This window comes from Lampris incognitus, chromosome 3 (genome assembly GCF_029633865.1).
Source record: "Lampris incognitus isolate fLamInc1 chromosome 3, fLamInc1.hap2, whole genome shotgun sequence".
Classification (NCBI taxonomy): Eukaryota; Metazoa; Chordata; class Actinopteri; order Lampriformes; family Lampridae; genus Lampris; species Lampris incognitus.
In genome coordinates, this window is record NC_079213.1 from 70,177,489 (window position 1) to 70,196,636 (window position 19,148).

General features: G+C 43.2%; 1 protein-coding gene and 3 non-coding genes across 4 annotated transcripts in view; 3 read left to right on the plus strand and 1 right to left on the minus strand.

Moving 5' to 3' along the window:
• trnas-aga (transfer RNA serine (anticodon AGA)) overlaps positions 1–64 on the plus strand; it is an 82-nt gene extending 18 nt beyond the window's left edge. Inside the window, exon 1 of the tRNA in view lies at positions 1–64. This exon is cut by the window's left edge and continues 18 nt beyond it. This is a non-coding gene — a tRNA (tRNA-Ser).
• Positions 1–19,148, minus strand: part of hmcn1 (hemicentin 1) — a 208,005-nt gene that overhangs the window by 72,097 nt on the left and 116,760 nt on the right. The window lies entirely within an intron of this gene.
• Positions 10,202–10,282, plus strand: trnas-aga (transfer RNA serine (anticodon AGA)). The gene has a single exon. It is a non-coding gene; the product is annotated as a tRNA-Ser (tRNA).
• trnas-aga (transfer RNA serine (anticodon AGA)) lies at positions 10,978–11,059 on the plus strand. The gene has a single exon. It is a non-coding gene; the product is annotated as a tRNA-Ser (tRNA).

Genomic DNA, 19,148 nt, shown 5'->3' on the forward strand with positions numbered 1-19,148 from the left:
TTAAGGCGATGGACTAGAAATCCATTGGGGTCTCCCCGCGCAGGTTCGAATCCTGCCGACAACGACGGTGATTACCTTTGGGTGGCTCACCATTGAGAGTCAGAATATGTTTATATGTGGATCTTGGTGCCAGCGTGAGAGATAAACAGCTTTTATTGGGTTCCAGGATGAATAAAAGTTTGCAGAGAGCATTTCTCTTGTAGGTCTTTCAGCATCTTATTGTTAAAGAGTTTTTTTCAGTAGGGGTGACAAAAAGAATTTATAATGTCCATCCATTATCTGGAGTTCATTTTCAGCTGTCAGGGTCACAGGGATGCTGGAGCCTGTTCCAGCACTCAGTGGGCGGCAGGCGGGGAGACAGGCTGCCAGGCCATCACAGGGCCGACACACACACACCCACACAGACACCTAGGGACAATTTAGTACAGCCGATTCACCTAACTTACTTTTCTTTGGACCGTGGGAGGAAACCGGAGCCCCTGGAGGAAACCCACGCGGACATGCAAATTCCACACAGAGGACGACCTGGGACGATCCCCAAGGTTGGACTACCCCGGGGCGTGAACCCAGGACCTTGTTTCTGTGAGGCAACCGCGCTAACCACTGTGCCACCAATTTATAATGTCTTACTGATAATTAAACAGTACGACCCATATTTAGGGAAATGAGGAAGCATAAGTATGTAAACGGCAGATGCACCATTCCCATGAGGATGATTCAAAGCACATGCACTTAAGATACAGGGTGGCCTTATGAGAAAAACTGAGTTTTAAATATTTTATAAGTTGTTGGGGCCGTACCCAACAGTTTCTGGACTGCCTCCGAGGTCCTAACATGTAACAATAGATCCTAACAAGGTCCGAACAAGTCCTAACACATTCCGAACGAGATCAAACAGTTCCAAATGAGGTCCGAACAGCACTCCGAACAAGTCACGTGATATAAACAACGTCATGCTCGTGAAATTTGGATGAAGTAAAAAATGGAAGTAGCTAACATCAGGCTAACTTAGTTACAGTGATACAATAATGTTAATCAAGGCCCCAAGCAGTTAGAAATTCGTTGTAACTTTGCTATCTAGACCGGAACTGGAGAGAGGTAGCCTATGATAGTAGACATTGCCGTAACAGGTTAGCGTACAGTAATAAATGTGTAATGTGAAACGCCGGTGCTGCAGAGGGTTTCTAGCCAAGGCTTGTCGAACTCCAGACTTTTCTAGCTAGCACTAGCTACTCTAACGTAGCTAACTTAACATTACCTAGCTAAAATGGTCACTAACGTCATTTTGTCATTTCAAGTAACACTACCGTTAGTGCCAACGGTGTCTTAAGCAATTATTTCAATACATTTGAGAGATTGAAGTTTGGAATGATTACTATGGTGTAAGTTAACGTTAGTCAGTCAACCAGTCAGTCAGTGAGTCTGAGTCAGACAGTCAGCCAGTCAGTCAGCAGACCAGGTCCATGTCTTGTGTCTTGCTAGAACAGTTAGTTTATGTAGCTAACGTTAGCCAGCAGGGTTGCTGTGTGTGTGTCCCTCCTGTGCTCCCTTAGTTGGGGACGGGGCTATTTAGTTTATTTGGAAAAAAGGGACAGTGCATATTAATAAAACAATAAAATTGTAAATACACCAGAGTTAGCCAAAAGGCTAGTTTTCCTCTGTAGTCCCTAGGAATGGTGACAGAGTATGAGACAGGTAGAATACACATAGTTAGACACGCCCCCCTCCCCCCCCAATAGGCCTAGTGAAGGAAGTTGCTTAGCTGAGGTGAACCCATAGAAGTATAAAGAGAACCCCAATCCCCTCTCCAGCATCAGTCTGATCCAAGTAATTCATTCCTCTGCATTTGCTCTTCAGGGTGCCAGGGTTTGTAGCCTATTCAGTGTTTGTAGCCTGTCTGTACTTGGACTTATCCCAGAGTGTGAGACTGGAGAAGGTAATGTTTTATCTTTTCTCATGAGGTTGATTTGTAGTTCAATGATTTTGGTTGATTTATTTGATTCTCTTAATCAGGGATAAGCCAAACTCTTTACGGACTGTGGTTCATCATATATTGCTGGAGCCAAAAGTATTCAACTTATCTATTGGTTAATTGTATCGTTTTATATTGGATAGTTACTGTAAGTAATTTGTGTTTTGCTTTTTTGTATAGGTTCCTATCCCTGCTGTTTTGCCTTATACTTATATTTGAGGTCTTGTTGAGCTCATTATTTTCTCTATACCTGAGTTCACTTTGTACCCTTTCCTGTTCAGGTGAGCCCAACAATTGTGGAACTTGGAGGTAGCAGCTGTGCACCGGGGATAGGCTGTGGGTGTGCTCTCCTTTCCCCTTCCCTTCCCTCCTCTCCTGTCCTCTGGAGTAAAGCTCTAATCTGAAAGCGCCTGGATAGGCTAAGGCACGCTCCATCTGCCATCTTGCTAGATGTGCAGAGGGTGTAACTGTGTGTGTGTGTGTGTGTGTGTGTGTGTGTGTGTGTGTGTGTGTGTGTGTGTGTGTGTGTGTGTGTGTGTGTGTGTGTGTGTGTGTGTTGCAGCATCTCCTGAGGGAAGGTCTTCTCAAAGGTGTTCCAGAAGTGTCCAGGAGTACTCTTGGTCTATCACCCAGTTGTACCTGGACATCCGTATCGAGGGAGAGTCGATGACTAAGGTGATGGACTATAAATCCATTGGGGTCTCCCCGCGTAGGTTCGAATCCTGCTGACAACGAGGTTCAATTTATTTGCCTGTCTCTGTCAGGCTTCATATTAGTCCATGGGCCAGACGATATTTCGGTACACTCAAGGTGGCAAAACTTACTTATAATGTTTGAAAGGATCCATGTCTGTAGATGATATTTTGGTATGATAACCATTCCTGAGTGGCAGCTGTATCACAGTTATCAGCTCATGAAGTTAACCACCTGCTAAACTAAATTGCATTTTAGACGCTGGTGCATATCCTGGTTTAGCCTCATGGTCAGGACATTTTTCAATGTTCTATAATATTGTCTTTGGTATCATTTTAAAGGGGACCTTTTTAGCTTTCATTCAAGCCCTGTTGTGGATATTTCTCACAAATATAGAGGTCACTTGAGCTCTTCAACCCGTCAATAACACACATCTTTCTGCAATTTTCGCCTAAACTATATACTTTCTTTTAGCCCTGTGGCATCTAGGAATATCAGGGACACAAAACACAAAAACTGGAATACTCACAGGACTGTAAAGATTCAGAAAATGTATAATATACCCATACTATGTCATTGTGTGAGGTGATTGTGAGCCTTAAATGAGAACTAGACCAAAGCCAGTTAGGTCACAAACTGGTCTCTATACATTTGTTTAAATACACAATCAAAATACATGATAAAAAGGAATACCATAGTGAGGTAATGAACTATTTTAATATTTTAAACAACATTGACATTTACATATACTTAGTCAATGATACATGTAATCCCATATCATTAGTGGGTATATGTAATGGTAATGGGTAGGGTAATGGGTATATGTGAATATGGTTACATTATTGTTATCAAGCTCTGGGTAACCAAGTCCAGAATCAACATCCTGTGCATCAATAGACTACTACCACAGTAATACCATCAGAATCATCACACTGTCATTCATCAAACTGCTCGTTTCTCTCATCATCTGACTCCCCAAGTTCAAAGTCCAGTTCTGGACCATCCTGCTGTTTTTGGTTACTGCAGGTCTGTAACCTGCACATGTCTGTGCATGGAAGTCCATTTGACAGGCACATGCAGCTTGGCATTTTGCATGAATGCACACACTTGCATGTTAGCATTTCCAAGACCACATCTGGTGCAGGTGGGGAGCGCATCCAGTAAATGGCCAGCTTGCCTTCATCGTCTGTCCATCCATACTCAGTAGGGCTTGGCACCACAGGGTTAGCCTGCAGACAGCACTTCCATATTGCTGCCTGATAGTTGGCTCGTTGAACATGCATAAAGAGACAGTCTCTACATGGTGGCAGCTGGCTGGACTCAACCTCTCCCCTTTGGTGCAGAAGAGCTGGTAACGCAGTTTGTTCACCTCAGCAGTGCTGCTATTAGCAACATACATCCGACAGGTGAACTGCTCAATTTTCTGGAACAGCTCATCACTCACATTCCATGTCTGTCCCAGTTGACTAAAAGTCTCTTGGCAGGAAGTGTGCTTTCTCACTATCTTCAGGGCATTCAGCTTCCCTCGACCAGCGAATGCACTGAGAGTGTCGCAGCCTGTGAAGGCATGTAAGCCAATTAGGCTGTCACAGATGCTGTCTCCAAGTGAATTTGCCAGTTTGGTGATGTCGACAAACCGTGTGCGGTTCTGAGTCCCACACTTCTGGTAGATGGGACAGGTGATGTCCTTCTGGAAGCCAAGACAAAGCACCATGACATCAGTGTCCTCAGCTGTGATGATAACTGACTTTGAGCCCCCATTTGCTGCATGCAATGCATGCAGGAGCAGACGGGTGTCAGCTTCTTCATGTGTGGAGTGCAGTTCTGCTGCTTCCTCACACCCATCTTCTGTCAACTTGTAGCAGGTTTCCTCACAGGTCATGTACAACACCTTGCCATGCAGCATAGCTCTGTATCGTGGGAGTTTCCACTCTTCCACCAGAAACTTGATGAGACTGGTCTTGTTGGAGGAACTGCACAGAAATGTTCTCCACTGCTGGACGTGGTGTCCCCCTGCAAGATTCTTGTACTGGAGAGTGATGTCTCCACCCCGGTTCAGTCGTTCAGCATCTTTGATCGAAGTCTGGTGATAGACATCAAAAACAACATCAATCCTCCCACTCTGTGCTCCCTCATGGAGGACCTGGGTCAAGGCTGACTCTGCCACCTGTGCAAAGGTTTTGTTGTTGCCATTCATTTTTTGGACCAGGCTCATCCCATCAATGATGGAAGTAGATGGGATTGGGATGTCTTCTGCAGGAGATACATTCTTTTCAAGCTCTCTGGCAAGTGCAGCCTTGTTTTTTTTTCGTAAGGACCCATCAGCATTTGCCAGTGCCCATGGTAGTGGGCCCAATGGGTAGGCAAGGACATCCTTCAGATTCACCTTCCTGCTTTCAGCCACCAGGATCATGTGACTGAAAAGGTTTCTATCTGCCTTCAGAACCACATCCTGTGCTTTCTTTCCATGAGCTTGTTTTGTGCTGACATTGGAGAATGTTTTCAGACTTTGCTTGGTCATCTTGTCGTGGAATTTCACAGGTGGTGGGTCTGCATCTAACCTTGTTTGCTGGAATGCTTGGTAGGCCTCTTCTCCTTTCTCAAGAGCTCTCAAGAGATCTATGGTCACATCAGGTGGAGCCATGTTGCCAGTGGAGAGGCTAACCAAATCAATCTCATCAGGGGACATAGGATTGAGCCAGTTATTCTCCATAAGGTCCATGAGAGACTGGACATCTGCTTCATCTCTCTTGATCCTTGGACTCTGTAGATCTGGATGAGACCATTTGCACCTGCCTTGACCTGTCAGGTCTCTCAGCTGTCTGAGGTACATGCTTCTATGCTCAGCTGTGAGATAATATTTGGTCACAGCTCCTGGCTTCAAGCTGAATCCCTTTGTCCCTCCAGCTGTTTGGGTGTCTTTGTTCACCGTTTCTTCTATAGCTTGGTCAACAGGGATTCGGCCAAAGGGATTGGTGGAGCACAGTTGGACTGAGAAGCCTCCTTCCATGAATTCTGTGTACACATCTGGGTGTGTGATGGGCAGCTCAGACATCTGGGCGTAGTAGTAGGGGAGGCAGCGTGCATAATTCATCCTGTCATAAGCAAAGCACCATGGGATCGTTGCTCGAATGCTAGCCAAGTGTAGCATCCAGTCTCCCTCTCTGGATGCTCGGATGAGCCCCAACAAGATTTCAACCATGTCCAAATAGGACATCCAGAAGTTCGAGAGGCTGCCGTTTCCACCTCTAAGGAACTCACGGTAGACTTCAAATAGATCCATGATGCGTGTACAAGAGCTGTTCTCGAGGACCTCCTTCAAAGCATGTTGTGAGACTTCTTTCCCAAGGCTGTCAATGGTCTTCAGTGTCTCATTCAGGTGAACCATGTCATTCCTGTGAGTTTCTTCCAACCAGGACAGGAAACCATTCAAGGTCAGTCGCATGAGAGCCTCATACAGGAGCTTGTGTAGTCGCACTGCCCTGTTGTACTTGCGGCCATCCATAACACCAGCAATTGAGCCTTCTGCAATCATGCCAGACTCAATGCAGAGGTCTTTGAGTCCAGCATCTTGGAAACGCTTTCCTATTATTGCCAGCAGTGTGCAGATGGTGTGGAATACCCCAAGCCTAACGATGATATCATGGAACTTGTCATGGTGTTTCCATGTGATCTCGACAGCCTTCGCATACAGGGCTTGGTCAAAGACACAGACAATCTTCCTCAGGCCTAAGCACTGCATGATGCTCAGTCACTGGTTAAGCACCTCGTTGACAGTAGACATTTGTGTCGCTGGAGCATTGATGGTAGACAGATAGCCTATATTGTCGGGGATGACCGTCATCTCTCCTCGAGTCAGGATGTTGAAGCCTGTCCAGCTGCTGATTGACTGTTCTTCTTGTTGTGACATGCGTGCTAGGACCCAAAGAAGGTTTTTCTCTCTGGCAAGCTTAGTATTGGCTGCAGTATCGGCATCTGACTTTTTGCTTTGTGGTGGCCCTACCCGTTGTCCAGCATTGTAAGTTGGTAACATTGGTGGGGGTCCATCAATGCTTCTCTTCTTTGTTTTGGGAACAGTGGGCATGGGTTGGACAGGAAGTGGGTTGACTGGCTTTGCTTGCACAGCAATCCCATTGACTCTGTGAGATGTTCCCTCACCACTGACAGTTTCTTCAAGACGGTCGATATTGTCCCAGGCTAAAGTTGTGAATATGCCAGGATGGATGTTAGCTGGAAGGGCAATGCCACTCCCTGATGATGAGAGTTTCTGGAGACACAGGGCAGTGTTGATCTCTTCCATCTGTGAATAGGACACACTGTGACCAAGTCGGTTGAGGATGTTTATCAACTCTACATTTCCTGTCAACGATTTGACACTGAATGGCAGAACAATGTGCTTGGAAGGCTTGGTATTTCCACATGTCACTGCATATACTATGTCATGGCCAAATGACTGCAGAAGGCACTGCACTCTCTGGGATGCATGATTAGGATCATTTGAGCCTGTGAGTAGAGAGTACAGGAAGATAATGAGCGACTCTGGAATGGTAGGACATTCTGCTTCTGGTTTGACTTCAGGCGGCCAGGTTTGAGGAACATCTTGACTTTTAATGTCTGCTCTCAATTTGATGGCTGCTTTGGCTATAACATCTTGTGCACTGACACTTTTCAGGGTCTGCAGCTCCCTTTTGAGAGACTGATTTTCTTTGGCAAGTTCCCTCATGGACAAGTTATCGGGATAGAGGAGGAATTTTCCTTTCTCATCAGGGAATATCTGCAAGGCTCCAGCAAACTCACTCTCCAGGTTTCACCTTATGCGCTTCTTGGTTGATTCCTTGACTTGGGCAATGCCTTGGGAGTTCATTGAAGCTACCAGTCTAGAAGAGAGATCAGTCATTGTCATCACTTGAGGATTGCCAAAAAGCTCCATCCTGATGAAGAGGAACAGCTCATTGTATGCCTTATTCACAGCAGCTTCATACTGGGCTGCAGCATCATCATCTTCATTGCTGGCAACCTCTCCTTTGGAAACCTCTTCTTTGGTGTAAAGTCTATAGCATGACCTGTGGTAGTGCCCTTCAGCTGCTACAAGGTCTCTACTCACAATGGCAAGGATTCTGCTGTCCCTTTTCTTTGTGGCTGCACTCCTGATCTTTGCATCAGCTCGCAGTTCTCGACACTGCACCAGTACTTCTCTCGTATTCTGTCTCTTGGAATATTTGCTGTTTTTCTGACAAAATATGCACTCTGCATCATAAGCCCTAGATGTACTTGGAGCATGTCGAGCTACTCTCTTAGATTGTTTCTCTTCAGCAGAGACACAACTTTTCTTTTCTTTTGCAAGGAGGCCATCAAGAATTTGCTTCATAGTGAAGATACTGCGACACTTTCTGTGGTAGTAGATTGCTGGAATCTGTCCCTCAGGAATGTCTTTTGCCAGTTTCAAAACTGGTGCATGATTTCGTATCTGAGCTGCCCTGAGCAGAGTTCTCCATGAGTCGACACTTTGTAGTGAAACCAGCTTATCTGTATCATCAGAACAGTGGATAATGCACTCCACCCGTGGGCGCTTTGGTATTGGGTAAAAACTTGCTTGTTCACCAGTGGCCATATTCAGTCAGTTTTCACCTGCCACATACAAACAAATACATGTAACTTAGGTGTATGAACACTACTAAAACAACGTTTACTTTGTTTCACCAGCGTCATATTACCATTATTTATCTTACATAGCCACAAATAGATACATTACCTAGTTGCTATGCAACAGCTGTATTTTGTCCACATGAGGCTGCTAAAATCAACACAAGATGAAAGTTCCTCGTAGCCACTTTAACTAATCATATTAACATGTACATTAAAAGAACATGCTAACATTATGGGAAATTAGCTTACAATCTTCTCCAGAGTGAGACAAGAAGATAGATACCAGTTTCCTCTATATGTGTTTAGTAGAAAGCTATCTGGCTGCACGTTAGCCTAGCTTAGCACAATGAATGGAAGTACACAGTACTGGTTATCCTTGGTTGTTGGCCAACTAAGAACTGTCCCAGAGTTTAAGCTAGGCTAATCAGTACCAGGGGTGTTGAAATGCTATATTTGTAAAAATCTGGGCAAATACACAATCGTGAGAGGCACAGAAACAGGTTTCCTGAAAGAAAAATGAAATAGCTGCTCATTTGGAAAGGTTATCATGTATTATTTTACTTCTGTTAGTGTACCAAATAAAATGGCACCAGTGAAGTTGTGTCACCTTGGGTGATATCGATATCTGGTCTGACCCATGGACTAACTGGCTTTGGTCTAGTTAGTTTCTTAGTAATAATGCCCTTCTAATTTAAGGTTCACAATCACCTCACACAATGAAATAGTATGGGTATATTATACATTTCCTGAATCTTTACAGTCCTGTGAGTATTTCAGTTTTTGTGTTTTGTGTCCCTGATATTCCTAGATGCCACAGGGCTAAAAGAAAGTATATAGTTTAGGCGAACATTGCAGACAGATGTGTGTTATTGACGGGTTGAAGAGCTCAAGTGACCTCTATATTTGTGAGAAATATCCACAACAGGGCTTGAATGAAAGCTAAGAAGGTCCCCTTTAAAATGATACCAAAGACAATATTATAGAACATTGAAAAATGTCCTGACCATGAGGCTAAACCAGGATATGCACCAGCGTCTAAAATGCAATTTACTTTAGAGGGTGGTTAACTTCATGAGCTGATAACTGTGATACAGCTGCCACTCAGGAATGGTTATCATACCAAAATATCATCTACAGACATGGATCCTTTCAAAAATTATAAGTAAGTTTTGCCACCTTGAGTGTACCGAAATAGGAAATTTTGGGCTCTGGCCCATGGACTATATGATGGTAGACGTTAATGTTGGACTGATGTGGTACGAAAGATTTGTGACCAGACGTCAAAAACCTCCTGTGGATTCATTCCGAACTCAGCAAGAATAAGCCTTATGAAAAGGTTTAGGGCACCCTTGCAGAGGTGGGCACTAATTAAAGAAGAAATAAACATAAAGTGCCATCTCTCTTAGAAAACTCTAATCATGGCAGATATTACTCTACTAGTCCAATGTAAATTTGTCAAATTGACAATTTGTCAGTGGAGACAAAAATGTACATCAAAATATTCTCTGGGATTTTTAAGTTTAGCAAAAACAAGCTTTATGAAAAGGATTAAGACAAATCTTGTAGAGATGGGCACTAACAAAGCTTTTTTAACTACATGGCCAACAGGGTTTATTCTGGAAATTCTCATTATATTTGACAATGAATATTGATTTCTCTTGTTTTTCTGCACCTCACTGATGGCAAGGACGATTTTTTCAGAGGGGCTCACAAATAATGTCTTACTTCTGATTAACCAATACTAATCATAGAGAAATAGAGAAATAAAGAAGCACAAGTATGTAAATGGCAGATGCACCACTCCCACAAGGAATATTTACAGTACATGCACTTCAGAGACAGGGAGTTTTCCCCTGAAAAAAAAAACACTTGGTTTTCCACCTGTTACCAGTTGTCGTGGCCGAGTGGTTAAGGCGATGGACTAGAAATCCATTGGGGTCTCCCCGCGCAGGTTTAATCCTGCTGACAACGACAGTCACTACTTTCAGATGGCTGAGTGGTTAAGGCGATGGACTAGCAATCCGTTGGGGTCTCCCTGTGCAGCTTTAAATTCTGCTGACAATGATGCGCAATTTATTTGCCTGTCTCTGTCAGGCTTAATATGACGGTAGATGTTAATGTTGGACTGGTGTGGTTTGAAAGATTTGTGACCAGATGTCAAAAACCTCCTGAGGATTCATTCCGAACCCGGCAAGAATACGCCTTATGAAAAGGTTTAGGGCACCTTTGCAGAGGTGGGCACTAATTAAAGAAGAAATAAACCTCAAGTGCCATCTCTCTGAGAAAACACTAATCATGGCAGATATTACTCTACTAGTCCAAATGTAGATTCGTCAAACTGACAATTTGTAATCAAGCTTTTTTGACTACATGGCCAAGACGGTTTATTCTGGACAGTCTCATTATATTTGACAACGAATATCAATTTCTCTTGTTTTTCTGCACTTCACTGATGGCAAGGACACTTTTTTCAGAGAGGCTCACAAATAGAATTTATAATGATTTACTTCTGATTAACCAATACTAATCATAGTTTAGAGAAATGTGGAAGCACAAATATGTAAATGATAGCTGCATCATTCCCACAAGGAATATTTACAGTACATGCACTTCAGAGACATGGAGTTTTCCCCTGAAAAAAACGCTTGGTTTTCCACCTGCTACCAGTTGTCATGGCCGAGTGGTTAAGGCGATGGACTAGAAATCCATTGGGGTCTCCCCGCGCAGGTTCGAATCCTGCCGACAACGATAATCACTACCTTTGGCTGGCCCTCCATCATGCAAATTGTAACCACTGAACTGTTTTAGTATGGAATAGGCTGAGTACTATGGAATAAGGATAGCTGTTTCTGATATGAATGTCTTGCCAACCACATCTGCTGTGTCAGATCATTTTCTCATTAAATTTGAAGCATTATTTGCCTGCCCAGTTAATGTTGGAACAGATGTAATTGCCACTCACCACATTGGCCCTTCCACTGTAGCTGCATTTGGCCAGCAGCTGCCTGAAGTCTTGGCTCCTTTCACTGTAGTGACTGACTCTTGAAATTTTCGCTAGTGACTTAAATGTGGCCCTCTCTAGTCTCCTCGATTCAGTTGCACCTCTCATTACCAGAGCTAGGCGAGTAAAGAGGCCTACACCCTAGTTTAATAATGAGACATCTGCTTTTAAGCGGGACTGCAGGAGACTGGAATGTAAATGGCGAAAATCAAAATGGCAAGTTTTTTTACCTACTATCTTAGCATGAGTGTTTATTGAAATAAAAGCGTGCTTTATCTGCTGCAAAAGTAGTGCATCTCTCTCAATCAATATTAATTAACATAACCCCAGATTTCTCTTTGACACTGTATCTAAACTTACTAAAAAGCAGCTGTCTATTAGCTGCTCACCATTCACAGCCCATGAGTTTCTAGACTTTTTCTGCAATATGGTTGATGAGCTCATAAACAAAATTAGTTCTTCAACTCCGGCTACTCCTGCAGCTCCTCTCTTACCAAATTCATATCTATACAATGAGTCACTGATTGTCCCTGTTATTAAAGCTTTTGAGACCATCTCTCTTGATACTTTGACTAAGCTTGTGTCAGCTTCCAAACCAACTACTTGCCTACTTGACCTCTTAACAGCAAAACTTTTTAAAGACCTCTGGCCTTTCCTGAGACCTACAATGCTAGACATCGTGAATTTATCACTTACTACTGGCACTGTTCCCAGCCATTTGAAGACAGCTGTGGTTAAACCTCTACTTAAAAAAAATGCACCTTGATCCAGGATCCTTAACTATCAAGTCTCTAATCTCCCATTCTTTTCTAAAGTATTAGAGAGAGAGTTGTGTATCAACAACTTCCAACCCATATAGTAGAAGAAAACCATGTATATGAACCTTTTCAATCGGCTTTCAGGGCAGGTCACTACACTGAAACTGCTCTGACCAGAGTGGTAAACGATCTTCACTAGCTATAGACTCTGATTCCACTTCTGTGCTTCTACTACTGGACCTCAGTGTAGCCTTTGACATCAATGATCATTATACACTCACTGGCCACTTCATTAGGTACACCTTGCTAGCACCAGGTTGGACCCCCTTTTGCCTTCAGAACTGCCTTAATCCTTTGTGGCATAGATTCAACAAGGTACTGGAAACATTCCTCAGAGAGTTTGGTCCATATTGACATGATAGCATCACGCAGTTGCTGCAGATTTGTCGGCTGCACATCCATGATGCGAATCTCCCGGTCCACCACATCCCAAAGGTGCTCTATTGGATTGAGATCTGGTGACTGTGGAGGCCATTTGAGTACAGTGAACTCATTGTCATGTTCAAGAAACCAGTCTGAGATGATTCGAGCTTTATGACATGGCGCGTTATCCTGCTGGAAGTAGCCATCAGAAGATGGGAACACTGTGGTCATACATGGTCAGCAACAATACTCAGGTAGGCTGTGGCGTTGACACGATGCTCAATTGGTACTAAGGGGACCAAAGTGTGCCAAGAAAATATCCCCCACACCATTACACCACCACCACCAGCCTGAACCGTTGATACAAGGCAGGATGGAGCCATGCTTTCATGTTGTTGACGCCAAATTCTGACCGTACCATCCGAATGTCGCAGCAGAAATCGAGACTCATCAGACCAGGCAACGTTTTTCCAATCTTCTATTGTCCAATTTTGGTGAGCCTGTGCGAATTGTAGCCTCAGTTTCCTGTTCTTAGCTGACAGGAGTGGCGCCCGGTGTGGTCTTCTGCTGCTGTAGCCCATCTGCCTCAAGGTTCGACGTGTTGTGCATTCAGAGATGCTCTTCTGCATACCTCAGTTGTAATGAGTGGTTATTTGAGTTACTGTTGCCTTTCTATCAGCTCGAACCAGTCTGGCCATTCTCCTCTGACCTCTGGCATCAACAAGGCATTTTCGCCCAAAGAACTGCCGCTCACTGGATATTTTCTCTTTTTCGGACCATTCTCTGTAAACCCTAGAGATGGTTGTGCGTGAAAATCCCAGTAGATCAGCAGTTTCTGAAATACTCAGACCAGCCCGTCTGGCACCAACAACCATGCCACGTTCAAAGTCACTTAAATCACCTTTCTTCCCCATTCTGATGCTCGGTTTGAACTGCAGCAGATCGTCTTGACCATGTCTACATGTCTAAATGCATTGAGTTGCTGCCATGTGATTGGCTGATTAGAAATTTGCGTTAACGAGCAGTTGGACAGGTGTGCCTAATAAAGTGGCCGGTGAGTGTATACTATTAGACAGATTAAATTGTAATTTTGGTGTCTCTGTCTTAGTTCATGCTTGGCTTAAGTCCTATTCATCTGGAAGAACACAATGTGTCTGCTATAGTAATATTACACGAAAATTCTCTGATGTTAAATATGGGGTACCTCAGGGCTCAGTTCTTGGCCCCCTACTTTTCTTTCTTCATATTTCACCTCTTGGCTAAATTATACCCAGTTATGTAATAAATTTCCATTGATTATGATGTTGATATTCAGTTGTATATGCCTATAAGGGCTCATGATCATACTAAAATGACTAATTTAGAGGCCTGCTTGGCTGCTGTGAAAAATTGGATGACACTAAACTTTCTGCTTTTAAATTCAGATAAAACCCAAGATGCTGATCATTGGCCCCACTAGACACAGACACCAATTTGATCAAGTAACGATAATCAACAACGCTGTGATTTCACCAAGTGTGGCAGCCAAAAATCATGGTGTTACGTTTAACCCCAGCCTTTCCTTTGATAAGCACATAGAAGAAATCACCAAGACTGCCTTTTTTCATTTATGTAACATAGCAAAAAATTTGGTCTTTCCTGTCCATGGCTGACGCAGAGACTCTAATACATGCATTTGTTTCATCCAGACTTGATTACTGTAATGTTCTGTTTTCAGGTCTGCCACATGCTAGTACCAAAAGTCTTCAGATGGCCCAGAATGCTGCAGCTAAAATCCTAACTAAATCTAGGAAATTTTACCATATTACACCAATTCTTGCCTCCCTTCATTGGCTTCCTATCCATATTAGATCAGACTTCAAGGTGCTTCTGCTGACTTATAAAATCCTAAATGGACTTGCCCCATCTTACCTATCCAATTTCCTTAAACCATACATTCCATCTCGAGCTCTTCACTCTCAAAATACAGGGCTCCTCACACATTCAGTCTTTTCTCTCTGCGTATGGAATTTCAGATATATGGCAGTTCCTTCACTCTAACGAGAGAGTACTCCTTTTTTCCCCCAATGTCCACCATACGTACTCCAGAATAGACTATAATTTTATTGACACCAGACTAATTCCCCAAGTCTGTTCCTCTACATATTAAAGTATTGTTATATCTGATCATGCCCCTGTTGTGATGTCACTGCTACTTCCCGGTACCCCACAGCCCATAAGGCACTGCGTTTTAACTCAACCCTACTCTCTGATGATGAATTTGTAAAATATATAGAAGAACAAATTACCTTTTATTCTTGAAACCAATAACACCCCAGATGTCTCTGCTCTTGTGGTCTGGGATACACTGAAGACTTACCCGAGAGAGCAAATTGTATAATTCATTGCAAACAAGAAAAGTTATTCTCGAGAGGAACAACTAGGTTTATCATCTATGCATTAACTCAAACTCCAGAACCATATCAGAAAAGACTAGAACTCAAAACAAAATTTGACCTCCTTACTACTCACCAAATGCAAAATCTTTTACTAAAAACCAAAAGTATATATTATGAGCATGGTGAAAGACAGGGGAACTGCTAGCTAACCAACTAAAGGGACAGAGGGCTAAGCAACTTATACCAAATATTCACACAGATAGTGGAGATATCACTGTAGACCCCATTAAATTCAATAATACATTTAAAGATTTCTACTCCCAACTGTACACTTCTCAATTTGATGGAGACAAAATGACAATTAAGCCTTTCTTGACCCTCTGCCCATTCCAACTCTTCCCCTAGATTTGGTGGAAAAGCTGTAAGCGCCTCTAACCCAAGCAGAAATAACCCTAGCCATATCATTAATGCAATTTGGAAAATGCCCAGGGCTGGACGGATTTCCAGCCAAACTCTTTAAGAGGTTTTCGGCGCTTCTCCCCCCACAATTAACAACTGTTCTATATGAATCCCTTAGGCTGGGTTCACGCCCTCCTTCTCTAAATGAGACATGTATAACTCTCATAGCCAAGAAAGGGAGAGACCCTGTAGAATGTGCCTTGTATAGGCCTATCTCACTTCTGAACACATATGCTAAGATTCTAGCAAAGGCCCTGGCACGTTGATTGGAAGAAGTTATCTCCCAAATAATACCAAATGATCAGACAGGCTTCGTTAAGAATCATCACTCCTTTTTTAATGTCCGATGTCTTTTTAACATACTGTACTTATCTTCTGAAAATATCCTTGAGTGTGTCATGTTTGATCGAGTCGAGTAGAAATACTTATTTACAGTTTTGGAACGTTTTGGTTTAGGGCAGTCATTTATAGCTTGGATTAAATTATTATATACATCTCCCACTGCATCAGTTCAAACTAACAGTACAGTTTCTCAACCTTTCACCCTAGGCTGCGGAACCCATTCGGGTTGCCAACTAAGTCCGATCCTCTTTGATCTAGTTATTGAACTACTTGCAGTTGCTCTTCATAACAATGCAAACATTGCCAGTATTTGGAGGGGGGGGGGTATGAAACATAAACAGGGGTGCGCATAATTTTTTTGGTCTGGTTCTCAAAGGAGCACCTGAGGTTCTTGCTTGGTGCTCACCTTTTTTTAAATACATTTTTCCATGACCCACCCACCTCACAAAATGAACAAAATATGAGGGATACGTGGATAACATTAAATGTACTTTAATTTCAATTGAAAATGAATAAAAGCAGTAGGTTACAACAAAATGTCTGTTCTTTAAAGTGCCATACGTGTGACTTTCAAATGACTGCTCTTCAAGCACTGAAAACTAAATATACAAATGACTGCTTTTTCAAACACTGAAAACCAAATCAAACTCACAACAGATATTGCTATTTAAAGCACTGAAAGTTCTGTTATCCTACAGGACATCATCGAACATCTTCATCACTCCCCTCCAAACTGTCTTCCTCTATTTCAAAAACACCAGATGTACTAGGCCTGCCCCTTTCTCGCTGCTTCAGCCTACAATTACCTGTTGCATCCACAAGTCTACTGCTGGCTTTGGGTCAAAAGTTTCTGTTGTGAACTTAGATAAGTGGATGTGCATTAGAGATGAGAGGCGATAGTCTCACAGGCAGGATCTGTACTTGTTTTTTATTATATTCAGGTGTGAAAATCCCCTCTCACATGCAGCACTGCTCAAGGGCAGTGTAAGAGACAGCAGGACTTTCTGAATGTTGGAGTAACTGCCTGGGTTGCTGGTGTTCACTACATTGACTAGGTCATGCACAGAGGAGGCTGCCAAACGTTTTCCAGCTTGCTTTAAATGCATCCACTCTCTTAAAGTTGAATCTTTGTCAACACTCATGCTGGCCTCATATTTCTCAAGGATGTTACTAAGTGTTGTGTTGCCAAAACTGTGGAGGTCTTTCATTTCATTAGGCCAAGTTGTAGGATCAAAAATCAAAAAGTGATCGCATTACTTGAGGGATTCATATCTGCTTTCAAATTCATGAATTAAAGCTCTCAACAGATCAATCTTATCCCTGTCAGCTTCAGCATGTGCCACAGTCTCCTCCCTGTACTTGCCCTCACTGCCCATCAGTAGCGTCAACTGTCCAATAGCAACCATGAGCTCATCTTTGCATTCACCAATAGTCAGATTGTCTTTCTGGAACCTGAGGGAGGTGAACTGTAAAATGTTCCCAACATCAAGCATGTTGGCTAGGAAACAACGAAAACGCTCTGTGCAGATATGTTTTAGGCTACTGTCATCACTTGTTGTCACTTGGATCTGAATGGCTGGTAACATTCTCCATATTTTAAACAGAGTCTCTTGTCTCCATGCAGACCATCTGATGTTGTGGAACTTAGCTAGTTTGACAAAATCAATGTCTTTCTCCTCACATATCTTTTGTAGTTGTGCAATTCGTTTTGCACCCCCTTTCTTTAGGCAAAAGCTTAGCAAAGTGATGATAGATTTATTAAATGACTCACAGTATGGGACCGCACGATCAGCTGATTTAGCACACTTCTCCAGCGTGTGGGCGGTGCACAGAATATGCACAAGGGGATCCCCGATATCCACCATCTGACGTAATTTGGGAACGACCCCGTTGTAAACTCCAAAGTTGACAGCTGCTCCATCACTGCATACTGACACCAACTTTGTCTTCCACTCCGCTAAACCACAATCATTGAACAGTTGCACAAGTCCATCCACTATGTCCTGTGCTGTTCGGTTGACCCCCAGATTAATTAATCCAAGGAAGTCTGAGCTGTATTCTCCATTGCGGGACACAGAAACAATGTACACAATTTCCTGCTCCGTTTTTGTTATATCTTCGGATCCATTGAAAAGCACACCCCAAAATTCAGCTGCTTTCAGCTTTTTGCTTAACTCTGAACTTATTGTCTGAGCGATGCTCTCCGTGATGCGAGATCCCCCTTCTCGCGAATGATAAGCAGTCCCGACGTTAACTCCTAACCTCTTGAGAAGCGGAATATCCTCCTCATATGAACGCATAAGACGTGCATGTTTCGCTTTGTGAAAGGCCAACAAGAGCATGTTTGTCAGTGCCTGATGTTGTTCTTCCGTCAGTCTGTCTTGCCACCTGTCAAGCGGGCCGCCGGGTCTCTGGTCCTGGCTGCGCCTGTTAGCAATAGCTTCCACTACTTTCTGGTGTTCTCTGCTGTTTGCATGCTTATCAAAAGCTGGTTGGCTGAAGTTTTTCGTCCCTATATAAAAGTGGCAGTTTCTATCCGCTAATGTGGGATTTTCCAGACATAGTTTACACCACATCTCGGTGCGGGCGTCATCTGTTTGAAGGCAGCCGATGTCCTGCAGCCATTTCTCTGAAAACGTACACTTTGACTTTGGTTCTGGTTCAGTATGGCGTTTCTTTGGTGGCGGTGGAGGAACACCAAAGAAATTACTTAATGTCGCTTGCTTCTTTGACATTTTGGAGAAATTAGTGGCTCATACTCTGCACTGCAAAATGTTTGGTACGCAAATGCGCGGTAAAACACTTGAATCTGGTGCTCGTTGAATATTTTAAGTGCGCATGCGCACCTGCGCACCACTTATGTGCACCTCTGAACAAAGTATCTTTATATGCAGATGACCTTCTGCTATATACAGTGCATCTGGAAAGTATTCACACCCCTTCACTTTCCCCACATTTTGTTATGTTACAGCCTTATTCCAAAATGGATTAAATTCTTTTTTTCTCATCAATCTCCACACAATACCCCATAATGACAAAGTGAAAAAGGTTTTGTAGAAATTTTTGCAAATTTATTAAAAATAAAAAACGGAAATATCACATGTACATAAGTATTCACACCCTTTACTCAGTACTTGGTTGAGGCACCCTTGGCAGTGATTACAGCCTCAAGTCTTCTTGGGTATGAAGCTACAAGCTTGGCACACATATATTTGGGGTATTCCTCCCATTCTTCTCTGCAGATCCTCTCGAGCTCTGTAAAGTTAGATGGGGAGCGTCGCTGCATAGCCATTTTCAGGTCTTTCCAGAGATGTTCAATGGGGTTCAAGTCTGGGCTCTGGCTGGGCCACTCAAGGACATTCACACACTTGTCCCAAAGCCGCCACTCCATTGTCTTGGCTGTGTGCTTAGGGTTGTTGTCGTGTTGAAAGGTAAACCTTCACCCCAGTCTGAGGTCCTGAGCGCTCTGGAACAGG